The sequence below is a fragment of the Erpetoichthys calabaricus genome, chromosome 1 (assembly GCF_900747795.2).
Source record: "Erpetoichthys calabaricus chromosome 1, fErpCal1.3, whole genome shotgun sequence".
Classification (NCBI taxonomy): Eukaryota; Metazoa; Chordata; class Cladistia; order Polypteriformes; family Polypteridae; genus Erpetoichthys; species Erpetoichthys calabaricus.
In genome coordinates this window covers 256,444,447-256,460,211 of record NC_041394.2, presented here as the reverse complement: position 1 = coordinate 256,460,211, position 15,765 = coordinate 256,444,447, and positions in this window count along the sequence as shown.

Here is a 15,765-nt window from a genome sequence, read left to right as displayed (position 1 = left end):
GTGTGTTAAAGAGGTTATGAAAAAAAAAAAGGAAACATTTTAAAAATAACGTAACATGATTGTCAATGTAATTGTGTTGTCATTGTTATGAGTGTTGCTGTCTTTTATATATATAATATACACACACACACACACATAAACATATATATACATATACATATATATATACATATCTACATATACACATATCTACATATACATACGTATATACACATATACACATCCACATAAACATATATACATATACAAATTTACATATCTACATATATATATATATAGACATACATATATACATACATACATTCACATATATATATATATATATATATATATATATATATATATATATATATATATATATATATATTATATATATATATATATATATATAAATATACTGTATATATACATATGTACTTATTGGCTCCTGTATTTAGGATATAGCAGGTTGGATAATGGACGGATGGACATCTGTATGCATAGCCGTATTTGCCCGTTTTCATTTTTTTTCTTTGTTCAGTAATATTTCAGTAAACCCGGAGCTTGTCAGTTCAAATCCTGGTACTGACACCACTGTGTGACCCTGAGGAAGTCACTTCACCTGCCTGTGCTGCAAAAAACAAAAGTAATGTAACAAATTGTACCTCAGATGTTGTAAGTTGGTGGAATAAAGGCATAAGTAAAATAGATAAATATGTATTATACACATAGGAACTATTCATTTATTTTCAGTTAAGTCATCTGCAGCAAACTTTTATAAATGAGGGTTTCTGATTTTTAGATAGTGCAAACTGTTTCTTCTTCATTGACGTTTTCTCTTGGAGAGCTTTTTTCATTTCATTGAAAATGAAAGCAGCAGCTGCCAAAATATGTAGCTTTCTTATTAATTTTTCAACATTGTGTAAAATAAATGTATAAAGTAACATAAAAGGTTTAAATACTGGTTATCCTTTTACACTAAAATATTACTAAAGAGATACAAAAAAAGTAAAATGGATATGTTGTTTTTCTTTAAGGAGATTAAATATTACTGAAGAAAGAAAAAAAAAAATTAAACAGCCAAATGGGGCTATGCATACGAACTTAAAAGGTTTAAATAAAACAGAAATATATATTTTATTTTTACTTGCTTAACTTGTGGAGGGTGTATCCTGTAGCAAAGACTTAACTTTTTTCGTGAAAGGCCGTTTCAGTCAATAAGTCTTAAAAAAACATGTAAAGACATTGACAATAAGCTACGCAAACCCAGGAAGACATGGAATCGTTTAAATCAAGTATCATTACATCTTCCTTTCTTAAAGAGAAGTAAGGCAGTACTTATAAGCTTACATATTTATATATAGACATACACATATATATATATATATATCTATATCCAAAGCTGTGCAAGCACACTCTTGAGAATGCAACGTATAGTTGTACAGAAGAAAAGCAATCTTGCCTCAAATGAATGGCAACCTTTTGTAGGTCTATGAACTTAATTTAAACTTTAGGTTTACACGGTGCTTTCTTTCCGAAGTACCTGCACTCATGAATATGTCTGTATGTGTCAGTCGGTCAAATCCACGCGCTTCGCACCGGCGAAGTACCGCTTTTAAATTTTTATTAAGAAGAAAATAAAACGTTTTTAAATTGAGGGAAAATATACTAATAACAGTTTGTTAAGGATCTGTTTTTTTGTGAAGCTGCCTTTACTCGAGTGATCACTTTGACCTGACTTGGTGGCCAAGCATAAGCGTTACCTGGTAGGTAACCACCCATACAATCAGATTGTGAATCAGACTACGAATGCCATGAATGTAATTACACACTCACTGCACTTGCTTACGGTAATCGAACCTGGGACGTCAGCGCTAGAGGGGCTTAGCAGCAGTGAAATATTGCTTTTAAATTTTAATTAAGAACAAAAGAAAACCTCAGAGGTTCGATTCCCGAAAGGGAGTGAAGTGAGTGTCCGGTTACCTACTAGGTAACGCTTATGGTTGGACAGCAAGTGACGTAACATCAGCCACGGTGCCTTCAGTTGTGAGAAGCAGATCATAGAATGATTGAAAATAGTTTTGCATTTACCTTTTTAGTAAAAGGCGAGCTTTTAAGCCTGAGAAATCACCCCGTAAATGCACACGTTTAATTGCACATGTGTTAATATGTATGGTTACACAGTATTAAAAGACAGTGAAGAACGTGATTTACCTTTGTTCCCGCGTTTGATAAAAGGCGAGCTTTTAAGCCTGAGAAATCACCCCGTAAATGCACACGTTTAATTGCACGTGTTAATATGTATGCTTACACAGTATTAAAAGACACTCAAAAATTAACGTCATTTACCATCAGCCACGGTGCCTTCAGTTGTGAGAAGCAGATCATAGAATGATTGAAAATAGTTTTGCATTTACCTTTTTAGTAAAAGGCGAGCTTTTAAGGCTGAGAAATCACCCCGTAAATGCACACGTTTAATTGCACATATGTTAATATGTATGGTTACACAGTATTAAAAGACAGTGAACAACGTCAGTTACCTTTGTTCCCGCGTTTGATAAAAGGCGAGCTTTTAAGCCTGAGAAATCACCCCGTAAATGCACACGTTTAATTGCACATGTGTTAATATGTATGCTTACACAGTGTTAAAAGACAGTCAAAAATTAACATCATTTACCTTCGTTCCCGCATTTGACTCGTGCTGTAAATCTCTTCCTTGTTTTTAGTTCACGTGATTACGTAGGAGGCGTGATGACGCGATACGTGACTCCGCCTCCTCCATTAGAGTATATGGACAAAAAATATGTTCCAGTTATGACCATTACGCGTAGAATTTCGAAATGAAACCTGCCTAACTTTTGTAAGTAAGCTGTAAGGAATGAGCCTGCCAAATTTCAGCCTTCCACCTACACGGGAAGTTCGAGAATTAGTGATGAGTCAGTCAGTCAGTCAGTGAGTCAGTGAGGGCTTTGCCTTTTATTAATATGTATAGATTTAGACATTTTGGTATCATTTTGGCATTTTGGAAGCGCATGGTCAAAGTTGGATTTAATTGTTGAGATTTGTCTAGAATTTGATTATAATCCACATTTGACCAACTGAATTGATTGGACATCATTTAGATAGATGCATACCTGTGTATATAAGGTCCCACAATTCACACTGTATATCAGGACAACAACCAAGCCATGAAGTCTAAGGAGCTCTCTGTAGATCTCCACAATCAAATTTGGTGAGGCATAGACCACTGCAGGTCTTTCAAACCATTTCCAAAGCTTTGAGTATACCCAGGAGCACAGTGGCCTTAATAACTGGGAATTGGAAGAAGTTTGGAACCACCAGGACTCTTCCTAGAGTTGGCCGTCAGGCTAAACTGAGTAACAGGAAAGATGGGCAATGGTCAGCGAGGTGACTGAAAACCCAATGGTCACTCTAACTGCGCTTCAGAAGTCTTTTGATGAGATAAGTGAACCATTACAAAGGACGACCATCGCAGAAGCCCTCCATCAAATAGGTGTTTATGGTAAAATGGCAAACACCCGTTCAAGTTTTTCAAATAGCATTTAAAGTACTCAGAGAGCATCAGAAAAATTATTCTCTGGTTAGTAAGACAAAAATGTAAATGTTTTGGAAGAACTTCAAGCACTATGTCTGGTGAATACCGGGCACTGCTCGGTGGCAGCATGGTGGCAGCAACATCATTCTGTGGGGGTGCTTCTTAGTGGCTGGGAAAATGAGACTGGTCAGAATTGAGGGAAGGATGAATTCAGAGAGGTCCTTGAACCTTCTCTAGAGTGCATGCTATCTCTAACTGGGGCAATGGTTCATCTTTCAGCATGATAATGACACAGTCAGGACAATGCTGTAGTAGATTATGGAAAACTCTCTGACAGTCCTTCAGTGGCCCAGCCAAAGCCCACATTTAAACCCCATAGACCATCTGTGGAGAGACCTAAAGATGTCAGTTTACACTCTTCCCATCCAATCTCAAATAGAGCTTGAGAGGATCTGACAGGACGAATGATGTAAGCTGGCCAAATTCAGGTAAGCAAAGCTTACCCTAGAAGTTTCAGTGCTGTATTTGCTGCCAAAGCCATGGATCACTTATCAGAAGGAACTTCTACAAAGCACTGAATTCAGGATCTCAAAACATATCTAAATGAGAGATTTCTGTTTTGGATTTTTGATAAATTTGAAAACCTCTTTGAAAACATGTTTTCTCTTTGATTGGCAAAAATGGCAAACTGATACATTTAAAATTAAATCTATAACACAATAAAGTGTTCAGAAAGCAAAGCAGTATGAATACTTTTTGAATGCACTGCAAATTCTGAATTGTATGCACATCCATCTGTAGGGATTTAGCAGTCTGCAGTGTTTCTTCTATTACATCTGTTTTACTGTCTCCTACAAATTTTCACCAATGGTATTCTTGTTGCGCCCATGTAGAAAAAGTAAAAAAAAAATCCAAGGTCGGACAGAAATTTAATACACGATGCCTCAGTTGAGGTATCTATTATCTCTACACTGATCACTTTAGCTAGTAAAACATACATTAAGATTACTATATGAATATATTGATGTAAGTTATTACTTTTATATATAAAGTGTAGCTTTCTGGCTAATGAAAAGTCTAGAACATTAGATTATAAGACAGCGGTTTAAATGATGCATCACCTAACCCTACAATTTTAAGCATTTTGAGCACTGATTTATATCTTCAAAAGCATGATAATGGATTTCCATTTTTAATATTGTGTTAATTTTTTACAAAGACTGATTCCTTTTTTAGGGCTATTATATTTAAGTGCATTGCTGACAGCATAGCAAATTATACATTTGCTATAATAGTTTGGTTTTAATTTAAAGATAGTGCAGTATGACTAATTATAAAAACACAATGTTTTCTAACTCATGTGTTTCAGATTGTTATATGCCTAATCCTTACACCTTAAAGTGATTCAATGAGAAAAAGTAAAAAATGGATGTTAAAGTGACAGCTGACGTACAACTGTGCACCTAGTTGTCTTATGCTATTGACTGCAGAATAATGCATCAACAAGCATACATTCTATAGTGTTTCATCTACAGTCAGCCCCATAAGTATTTGGACAGTAAACAATTCTCATAATTTTGGCTCTGTACACCACCACAATGGATTTTAAATAATAATACCATTTTATTTATACAAGGTGCCTTTCAGAAAACTCAAGGACACAGAACAAACAATAAATAAATAAAAGACACAATTATAAACAACTTAAAACATCAGAAAATCTAAAAATTAAAACCAAACAAAACCACTATAATCAGAAGGAAAAAGAAAAAGCCATTTTAAACAGATGCATTTTAAGTTTGCATTTGAAAAATGAATATGATTTGATGTTTGTGAGCTCTGCAGATAATGAATTCCAGAGCTTGGGAGCAGAACGGCTGAAAGCTCTGCTCCCCATGGTGGTTAGACGGGTGAGAGGGACGTTCAGATAGGTGGAGGAAGAGGATCTAAGGTTATGGGATGGAATGGCAACATGAAGAAGGTCAGACAGATATGGAGGGGCGAGGTTATGGATGGCCTTAAATGTTAATAGCAGAATCTTAAAATCAGTTCGAAACTTGATCGGGAGCCAATGAAGCTGTTGCAAGACCGGAGTAATATGGTGAATAGATGGGGTTCGAGTGATGATACGTGCTGCAGAATTCTGGACTAACTGAAGCTTATGAAGAGATTTATTAGGGAGACCAAAGAGGAGTGAATTGCAGTAGTCCAGCCGAGAAGTGACAAGACTATGAACAAGAATGGCAGTGGTATGAGGAGTGAGGGAGGGGTAAATGCGATTAATATTACGTAGGTGGAAGTAAGCAGACCGGGTGATGTTATTAATGTGACATTGGAAAGATAGAGTACTGTCGAGGATGACACCCAGACTCTTGACCTGTGATGATGGGGAAACAACAGAGTTATCAATAATAAGAGAAAGATTATTGGTTTTGGATAATGATGATTTTGAACCAATGAGGAGAACCTCAGTTTTGTCACTGTTTAATTTAAGAAAATTCGAAGAAAACCAGGATTTAATTTTAGAAATGCAGTCAATAAGTGAGGGTGGCGGAAAAGAGGAGGTGGGTTTACCAGCAAGGTAGAGCTGGGTGTCATCAGCATAACAGTGAAAATTAATGTTATATTTGCGAAAAATATTGCCAAGGGGAAGAAGGTAAATAATAAAAAGAAGAGCATGCGAGGGGGGGGTGGTGGTCCTTCACAATGCTGTGGGCTTTGCGGATGCCACACTTTATAAAGATGTTCATAATGGAGGGCCCAGAGGTCCCCCGTGGTCTTTTCTGCTGTGTGTGTTGGACCTTCTGCATCAGAGACACTGCAGCTCCTGAACAGGCCCCAGGACAGAGCCCTGGGGCACACCAGAAGTAACAGCGGTGGGTTGGGATGTGAAGGTTTTAAGCTGTATGAACTGAGTGCAGCCTGAGAGGTAGGATCTAAACCAATCAAGTGGAGTGTGAGTAATGCCAATCAAAGATAATCTATTAAGGAGAGTGGTATGACAAATAGTATCAAAAGCCGTACTCAGATTAAGGAGGATGAGAATAGTGATTAGACCAGAGTCAGCAGCCATAAGGAGGTCATTGGTAATTTTAACAAGTGCCGTTTCTGTACTATGAAGAGGGCGAAAACCAGACTGGAACTTTCCATATAGATTATTGTGAGATAAGTGGGTGTGAAATTGGATAGCTACTATTTTTTCAAGAATTTTGGAGATAAAGGGCAAGTTAGAAATGGGGCGAAAATTATTGAAATTAGTAGGATCAGCTCCAGGTTTTTTTAGTATTGGGGTTATAGCAGCAGTTTTAAAAGATGAGGGAATAATACCAGTAGTAAGAGAAGAGTGAATGATGGCAGAAATGAGAGGGACTATAGAGGGGAGGCAGGCTTTAACCAGAACTGTAGGCAGGGGGTCCAGCTGACAAGCAGATGACTTGGATTTGCAGATGAAATCTGAGATTTCAGAGGAAGTGGGAAGCTGGAAAGAAGAGAAAGAGTGAATAGGCGAGTGTAATTCAGAAGGAATACAGAGAGGATCTGGACCAAGGTGCTAATGTATCCTTTGGATTTTCTCAATGAAAAAAGACAAGAGAATTACAGAAAGCAGTTGAGTAAAGGTGAGATGGTAAAGAGTCTGGAGGTTGTGTAACATTATTAAGTAAAGAAAACAAAGACTTGATGTTATGTGATTGAAGTGTAGACTTTCATCTTTAATGTAACAGGGTTTACGAAAAAATATTGTAAAAGTCTTTTAGGAATGACAGCCATTCTTCTACATCATCCTCCATTTCCAGGAGCTCAAAAATATTTGGACATTTGACTGACAAGCTGTTACATAGCTAGGTGGGAACAGTTCCCTCTTTATTTCATTAATTAATAAGCAGGTAGAAGGTCTGGAATTGATTCCAAGTGTGGAATTTGCATTTGGAAGCTGTCACTGTACACTCTCAATATGAGGTCCAAAGAGTTGTTGCCCATGCAAGTAAAAACAGTCCATCATTAGGCACAGAAAACAAAACCATCCCTTTAGAGAGACAGCAGAAACACAAGGAGTGGTCAAGTTAACCATTTGGTACAATCTTAAAAAGAAAGAACTCAGATAGACCAAAAGACTTTGTTAAACCACAGAAGACAACTATGCTGGACAACTGCAGAATTCTGTTCGTGAAGAAAAGCCCTTTCACAACATTTAACCAAACCAAGAATACTCTCCAGGTGGTAGACCTGTCACTGCCAAAGTCTACAATCAAGAGAAGACTTCACAAAAGTAAATATAGAGGGTTTACTACAAACTGCAAACCACTCGTAAACCTCAAGCATATGAAGGACAGATTAGACTTTGCCAGAAAACATTTTTTAAAGCCTGTCCAGTTATGGAACAGTTTTCTTTGGACAAACTAAACTAAGATCAAAGGCCCTGAAAAATGAGGTGGGGGAGCATCCATAAAAATGTCTGTCTTTTCTAAACCGCTCATTCAAATTTTTGTTAACACTAGAATCCCTAAATCCTATGAAAAAGTCGCAATGCAGGGCCACCTTAAATTCCTTCGCACCTCTTCATCAGCATCTTTGTTTTGCAAATGTGTCGATCAACACAAGCAGCAAGCAGGCTGCTATTCCATCCCCCACAGACGCAGCTGAAGTTCTCTCAGCTCAATTACCTCTCAGCTCAATTCCCTTTATCTTGGCGTGAGGTGCCTGGAGCTGTATAGGGTAAATAATATATCATTATTTAGAATACATACATTTAATGCGTGTTCTGTGTCTACAACGATCTGGGTAAATGTAAGATGACAGGAAATGTGAGGCATGAAATGTTGAATACATAACTAAAACAGAAACTTTTTCATGTTATGGTAATAATGACAAAATGCTGACATGAAGTGTATAACGTGTGAAGACTGAGGTCCAAATATCAAATATACACTTTCACAAAAGGTATAGCAAAACATGTGCACTTTTATTCAAGAATATAACCAAGGAAATGAAAATCATTCAGTTTACATATTGCTGTCAATGAGTAACAACCCAAGCTCAAATATCAATCAACAGACAGATGAAGTGTCTGTCTGACTGGAACAGAGGTAAGAACTGCTACCTCACAATGAAAAGGTTGCGGTGGTTGAGTTCGGGTTCTCCCGTTTTGAGTACTGAACTGCTATTATTATTACTATAATATAATAAAAACTCATATTTGTAATACTGAAGCTAGGATGTTGCTTTTTTTCAACATAAAGCCATTTATTGTACATTTTATAAAAAGAAAATATGGTTGTTCTCTGCTTTGATATAAGCATAAAGACAAAATGGAAATCCTGTTTCCTCGAATAATACAATGTTTTAGATCACATATATTACCTATTACCTTACCTATTCTGTTTCTGTTCTCGGTACGCAAAAGTGACACTTGGTGCCACTGCCCTTCTGCCAAATTGTTTTTGCCTGCCTAAGGTAGAGTAATCTCTGATGGAGGAACGCAGGAATCATCATGTAGAGGTGTCCTTTCATTGGATTGGCTGGCCCAGCGCTGTCTGAGCTGTGGAATGGTCAATAGGGGGAGGCAGCTTGATGGCCAAGGTCTCCAGGACCATTACCATCTGGTATAAAGTCTATAAAACAGCTACTGCTTCACATGTTTATTAATCAATAATATGATTACCTCTACTCTTGCTCATGAACAAAACCTCAAGGTACTTGAGCTCCTTCACTTGGAGCAGAAGCTCCCTATTTACTGATAAGGGACAAGCAGCTCTTATGGGAGAAGACCATTATACCAGATTTCATCCCAACTGCATCTGGCTGAGTGGACAAACAGCAGAGATGCACCCCTTAGGATCCATCTCCAAGACTTGAAATCAAGAATATGACAGAAGAAACATAACTTTCACTGCAAAAATGTATTGATCATATGTCATAGACAGTGGTCTTGCAGTGAAGCTACTCAGATTATGCAAAATAGAGTTAAAAGGTAACAAATATAAAGAAATAGAAAAGCAAGAAGACAAAACAGGACAACTTAAATTTTAAATATAATATGGCTGAATAGAACCAACCTATATTTCAAAAATAAAGTAACAATAAAATATATGGAAGGTGTAAAATATAGTAGCAAAATGACATAAAATTATATGATCAAATGAGACCAATGTGTAGGTAATGCTCAAAAGATAATGTGGGGCACATACTGATTTAGAAGCCTTATGGCCAGAGGTTAGAAGCTCCGTCTGAGCCACTCTGTTTTGGGCAGAAGACTGCTGAACCTTCTGCCCGATCTCAGCAGGCACAATAGTCTTTAACTGTAGTGGGAGGAGTTCTTGATGACTTTGGTTGTTCTAGCTCTACATCGACTGATGTAAATTACCTGCTTTGTGGAGAGCAGATCTTATGGTGTGCTCCACTGCTTGCATTAATCTTTGCAGCCTGGTGCAGAGCAGTTGCCAAACCAGGATATGATGTTCAGTGTTAAGATTATTTCTGGGAAGACAATACATTTCTTCAGTTGCCTTATATGGTACAGATGCTGTCTTGCCTTTTTGAACTCAGCATGGATATGCTGGTTCCATGTCAGGTCCTCTGAGATATGAACTCCAATGTACCTGCACCTGCTCTTCCTTTCCACCATAATTCCAGTGATGTAGAATGAAGTGAAGGGTCTCTGTTGCTTCCTTGTGAAATTCAATACCAGGCCTTAGTTTTGTTGACATTCAGTTGAAGTCTTTTTGCTTGGCATGAAATCTCCAATGTGATTTAATTTACTACTCTGAGACAGATGCTCTCCTTTTGGCTTCCAGAAATGTTCCCTAGATGATTCACCCCTTGAAAGAACATAGGAGTATAATGGACTAAATTAATATGCGTTTATCAAAGACATGAACACTCTGGCAGACAGAAAATAAATATGTGGTTTTGTTTCTAGGATTAATTGACATTAAGACTAACCATTCAAAAACAAAATTAGTTTAAGTCCAAAACCATAATTACAGTAGCATTTGAACAAAATGCACAAAAAATTGGTTAAGCTTGTGCAGCATTGAAATAATCTTAAGATCTTCCTTGGACAGATACACTGGCTACCTAGCAGCTCTCAGCATTCACTGCTAGTTTGAAGAAGCACCTGTTGTCTGACTTGTCACTAGTCTAAGGGAGATATGCAATTAATAATGTTATTTTCTTGTAAAACATGACTATAAACTTGAACTTGTACATACCAAAATAATCTCAAAAATGGTCCTGAAAAGCGTGCTGCAAGATGAAAATGTCTGCTTATATAGGTACTACCCTAAAATGACATATTATGTACACCTCACATTGTAAAAAATATACAATTTTTCTTATGTTCCTGTGTGAAAATTCATTGTTATATATAAAACATTTATGTCTTAACATTAAAATAAAAACACATGTAGAGGACTGTTGGAAGGCTGTACATCAGGAGTGCAGGTAAAGCCAGTAGAAAGTAATTCCAACTTTGCATAGACATGCTTTTCACCAAAATAGTATTTTTTGTCATGAACTCAGGTCATTTAAACAAACAGGCACTTTTTAGTGATAAGCAAAACTCCCACAATAAAACAGCAGTACGTATGAGGCAAAGCTATCCACAAAGTTTGCTTTATGAATGGTAACTTGTACAAGAATATTCATTGGTAATGCTACAAATCTATGTGTTTATATATATATATATATATATATACTGTATATATATATATATATATATATATACTGTATATATATATATATATATATATATATATATATATATATATATATATATATATATATATATATATATTATTTTATTTTATTAAAATCAAAAAAACATTCAATACATGCAAGTCAAGTTTAACAAAACTGGTTTGAAACAAATCGACCCCCACCCATGAGAAAGAGAACTAGGTCAGCAGAGTAGCACTTTAATAATAGTAAAAATATGTAAATAAATAAGTAAAAATAGATGGAATAGAAAAACAGGGGAGACAATCCACTTCCTCAATTTAAATGCTTATTCTAAAATGTTATTTATTGGATCCTGCCAGTTTTTGAAAAAGTTTTGTAGCAGGTCCTCTAAGTGAGAATTTGATTTTTTTCCAATTTCAAGTAGTATATAACATCAGTTACCCACTGACTTAAAAGAGGAGAGTTAGGATTCTTCCAATTGAGCAAGATAAGTCTACATGCCAATAGTGTAGTAAAGGCAATCACAGTTTGTTTGTCCTTCTCCACTTTAAGCCCATCTGAGAGTACACCAAACACAGCTGTTAATGGATTAGGAGGGATTGTGACTCCAAGGCTGTCTGAGAGGCATTTCAAAATTTTTGTCCAAAATGAAGTTAATTTGGTGAACGCCTAAAACATATTGCCCAGTGAGGCTGGAACTTGATTGCAACATTTGCAGGTTGGATCTTGCCCTGGAAACATTTTTGGACAAATTTAAATGAGAGAGATGTGCTCAATATATAATTTTAAGTTGAATAATTGTATGCTTTGCGCTTATTTAGCCCGAGTGAATTCTGTGCATTGCTACCTTACATTCCTTTTCTGAGATGTTGAGTGAGAGATCCTTTTCCCACTGTCCTGTTGGATCTTTGAAAGGGAGGGACTTTAAAATGTTTTTACATATTACAGAAATGCTGTGTGTGTTTTTTTGTTTAACAGAATTGAACTTTATCATTTTATTTGTAATAATGTATATCATGGAAGGATTCTTTGAATTGACATTGCCAATTGCAAATTAAACCTCATCAAATCTTTAAAACTTAAAATCTTGTAGGAAGTAACAGATTTACAATAGCCACTCTTCTGTATTCCTTCTCAGGACATATAATCCCCACAGGTTATACATTTTTAACCATGCTGTTTTTAAAAGGTCAATACGTAAGTGTTTCAGCTACATTTAAAACTCCATTAACCCCTTCCAAAACAATTTTAATGATACACCAGTGAATTGACTGTATGACTCATAGACTGTTTAAAGCATACAAATTATGTTTATCACAATAATATTTTATATAGTTGCAAACACAATTATATATGCTGTATATATATTTTCCCCATGAACAGAGATTATATCTTAAAATTTAAATAATATTACTAAATTATCTAAAATTATTTAAAATCTTATTCTGTAATAATTCTCTAATATCCTGTGAAAACAAAAGATGAAGAGCAGGATAGAGAAATCTTTAAATATCAGATTTTCTTAAACAACTAAAGCAAATGAACTAATAAGGTAAAATAATTTCAGGGAGAAACTATTAATGGAAAAGGCAAGTGCAATTACAGTGAAGTAGTCTTTAGTATGATTAAATAAAGTTTATAATTGGCCCACCATGTAAAATGGAAAAATAATGGTGACATTTTTCAGTTTAGTGCACATATTAAAAGTGGATGGATAAATAGATGAATGCAGGTAATTTGATGTGAATATCAAATTGCAAAAAAAGGACAAATTCATAATTTTAGGGAGTAGTTTATGAAAACTACATGCATCAAAAACCAAGCTTAGCACTGATGACACTTGGTAAAATAAATTACATTTGATTTACTAAAAGATTGTTGGTTATTTTGGCATTCCAAGGGGAGTTTAATTAAAAACAGTTAATTCTTAGTTTGATATGAATTTCATAGAGGCAACATATATTTTTTGTACATAAATTGTAACTTATGCATACTATTGTACATTATTTAACAGGGATGAAAACTGTAAATCCACAGGATTGAAATTAATCTATAAAATCAATTAAAAAATAAAACAAACATCTGTATAGTATTTGTTTTTAATTTATTTTTTTCAGTCACATACATTTTGGCACACAGGTTTTTGACTTAAAACTCTTGGGCTTAATCCATCTCAGGGCAGCTTGGGGTTGAAGCAAATGGCAACCACACAACAGTGTGATATACTGACAAAAAATAAAATGAAACACGGCACAGGCTACACCTGCCTTCCAACCAAGAAAAATGACTCAGACTCCTCCCCATTTAGTTTCACCTTTAATCAAGTTTTTTCCTCAATATTTTTATCATGGCGTCAAGTTGTCCTTATTTGGGGCCAGATTGTTTCACAGTTATCTACTGAAATGTATGGTTCTTTCCACAACAAGGAAAAAAATAAGAATATTGTATATAAAGATATTTTCCAATAACCATAATAGTTAAGTACTAAATGTAAAAACATTAAGGGTTTAAGTTTAAGTAACATACTATATAATATGTAATTACTTTACATCCTTCTGTTTTTCCTTTATCTCAAATGGGTAATGCCAGGTAAGTAACTAATAAAGAAACTTTCCAAAAATATTTTGCCAGTTGATCTAATGCTAAATGATGAATTTCAATGTCTTACTATGCATTTTTGATTTATCTGAAGTTATTATGTATAAGCTCATATTCCATAGAAATATTTGATTTTATTAAGTTATTTTTGAATGAGGAAGAGAACAGTGAAGTCATTTTAGACAGACTTTTAATGTACATAGATATGCTACATGATTTCCTTAAAAACAGTACAACAAGGTCTGTTATACCCAAATTTGTGTTATTGTGATTAGTGTTTCTCATCATTTTTTGTGTTTATCTGGTATTTTTTTAATTGGAACTTCTTGATGGCTATTCTGTTGTTTCTTAGGCCAAGGAATATGATTCGGATTTTTATTTTGTCTTATCTTGATTCCCAGTAAAGATGTAATTGTTTAGCATCTCATCACTGTGCCATTTTGAATACTGATGGGTGAAGCCATTTTGAGATTTTTGCATTGGACATTGCCACAACATCTTCCCTGAGTTCTCCAGGAACATACTTATGTGGTGTCTTCAGCATGTATTATGCACTGTTTTTGTATCTGTGTTTGTATAAAACTAAAAAAACTTAACATGTGCATCTTATAAATTTCGTTCTTAGATTTCTTTCAATTCTGATTCTTGTCTCACATTGTTGGCTTGGTGAAAGATCGGTTTGAGTCTTTGGTTTCAACCCTGGCACAAATTCCCATTTCATTTTCTGATCCTGGAATAAAGATGTACAAGGAAGAATAGTCAAGGTCCACTAAAACAATAGTCAAAACAAAAAACTTCACATTAAAAACTTTCCAGAAAGGTTGAAAACCTCTGCCCTAATATACAATCAGTAAAGTGATTTGTTTGCTCTGATTAAGAAAATTAAGCCATCTTCTTTACCAACTTCCTTGTTTTTAAATGTTCTAAACTCTATTGGCTCTAGCTTAGTACCTGCTATTAATTGATCTCTGCACTCTGGTTGTGTCCCAAGTTATTTTAAACATTCTGCTCTTCATCCCCTGTTGAGAAAACCTAATTTAGATCCCTCTATTGTAACTGAAAATGTAGACCTATCTCAAAACTGCTGCTCTTTTCAGAAATTTTAGAAAAGATTGTTGAACAACAACTGAGCACCTTTCTTGAGACAAACAAGATCTGAGACCCTTTTCGATCCTGGTTTTGAAAGAATCATTCCTGTTGACCATAACATCCTTTTAGACAGGTTATCCCACTCTGTAGGTATCACTGGCTTAGGTATAGCCTGATTTTCATCCTATCTACCTGATAGGAGTTTTTCAGTTTGTGTGGGAGAGTTCACATCAGTCATTGCTTAACTGTCTTGTGGGGTGCCTCAGGGTTCTGTTCCTTGGGCCTACTCACAGGTGGTGCAGTGGTAGTGCTGCTGCTTTGCAGTAAGGAGACTGTGGAAGATTGTGGGTTCGCTTCCCGGTTCCTCCCTGTGTGGATAGCGCTTTGAGTACTGAGAAAAGCACTATATAAATGTAATGAATTATTATTATTATTCTTTTTTCATTATATATGCTACCGTTAGCTCATATTTTCCAATTCTTTTAAGGATATTTCTTAACATTTCTATGCTGATGACATCCAGTTCTATTGTTCTCTTACGATCCAACAGCTATACGTTTGCTTTTCTAGTTGATTGTCTGACGGAGATTAATAAATGGCTGTTAGCCAACAATTTAAAGTTAAACTCTCAGAAAACAGAGCTTCTAATTTTTGCCTCTCCTGACCTATACATGGCAATTAGCCAAAAGCTTTTGTTACTTTCTAGTTTCTCTAAGGTCTCTCTATGCAACATGTGAGGTCCCTTAGTCGCTCCTGCTATTTTCATTTGGAAATCTTATCCAAATTAAGGACTGTTGTTTCTAAGGCCGAGATGGAAATGCAAATTCATGCTTTTATCTCATCATGCATTGATTTTTGTAACTCTC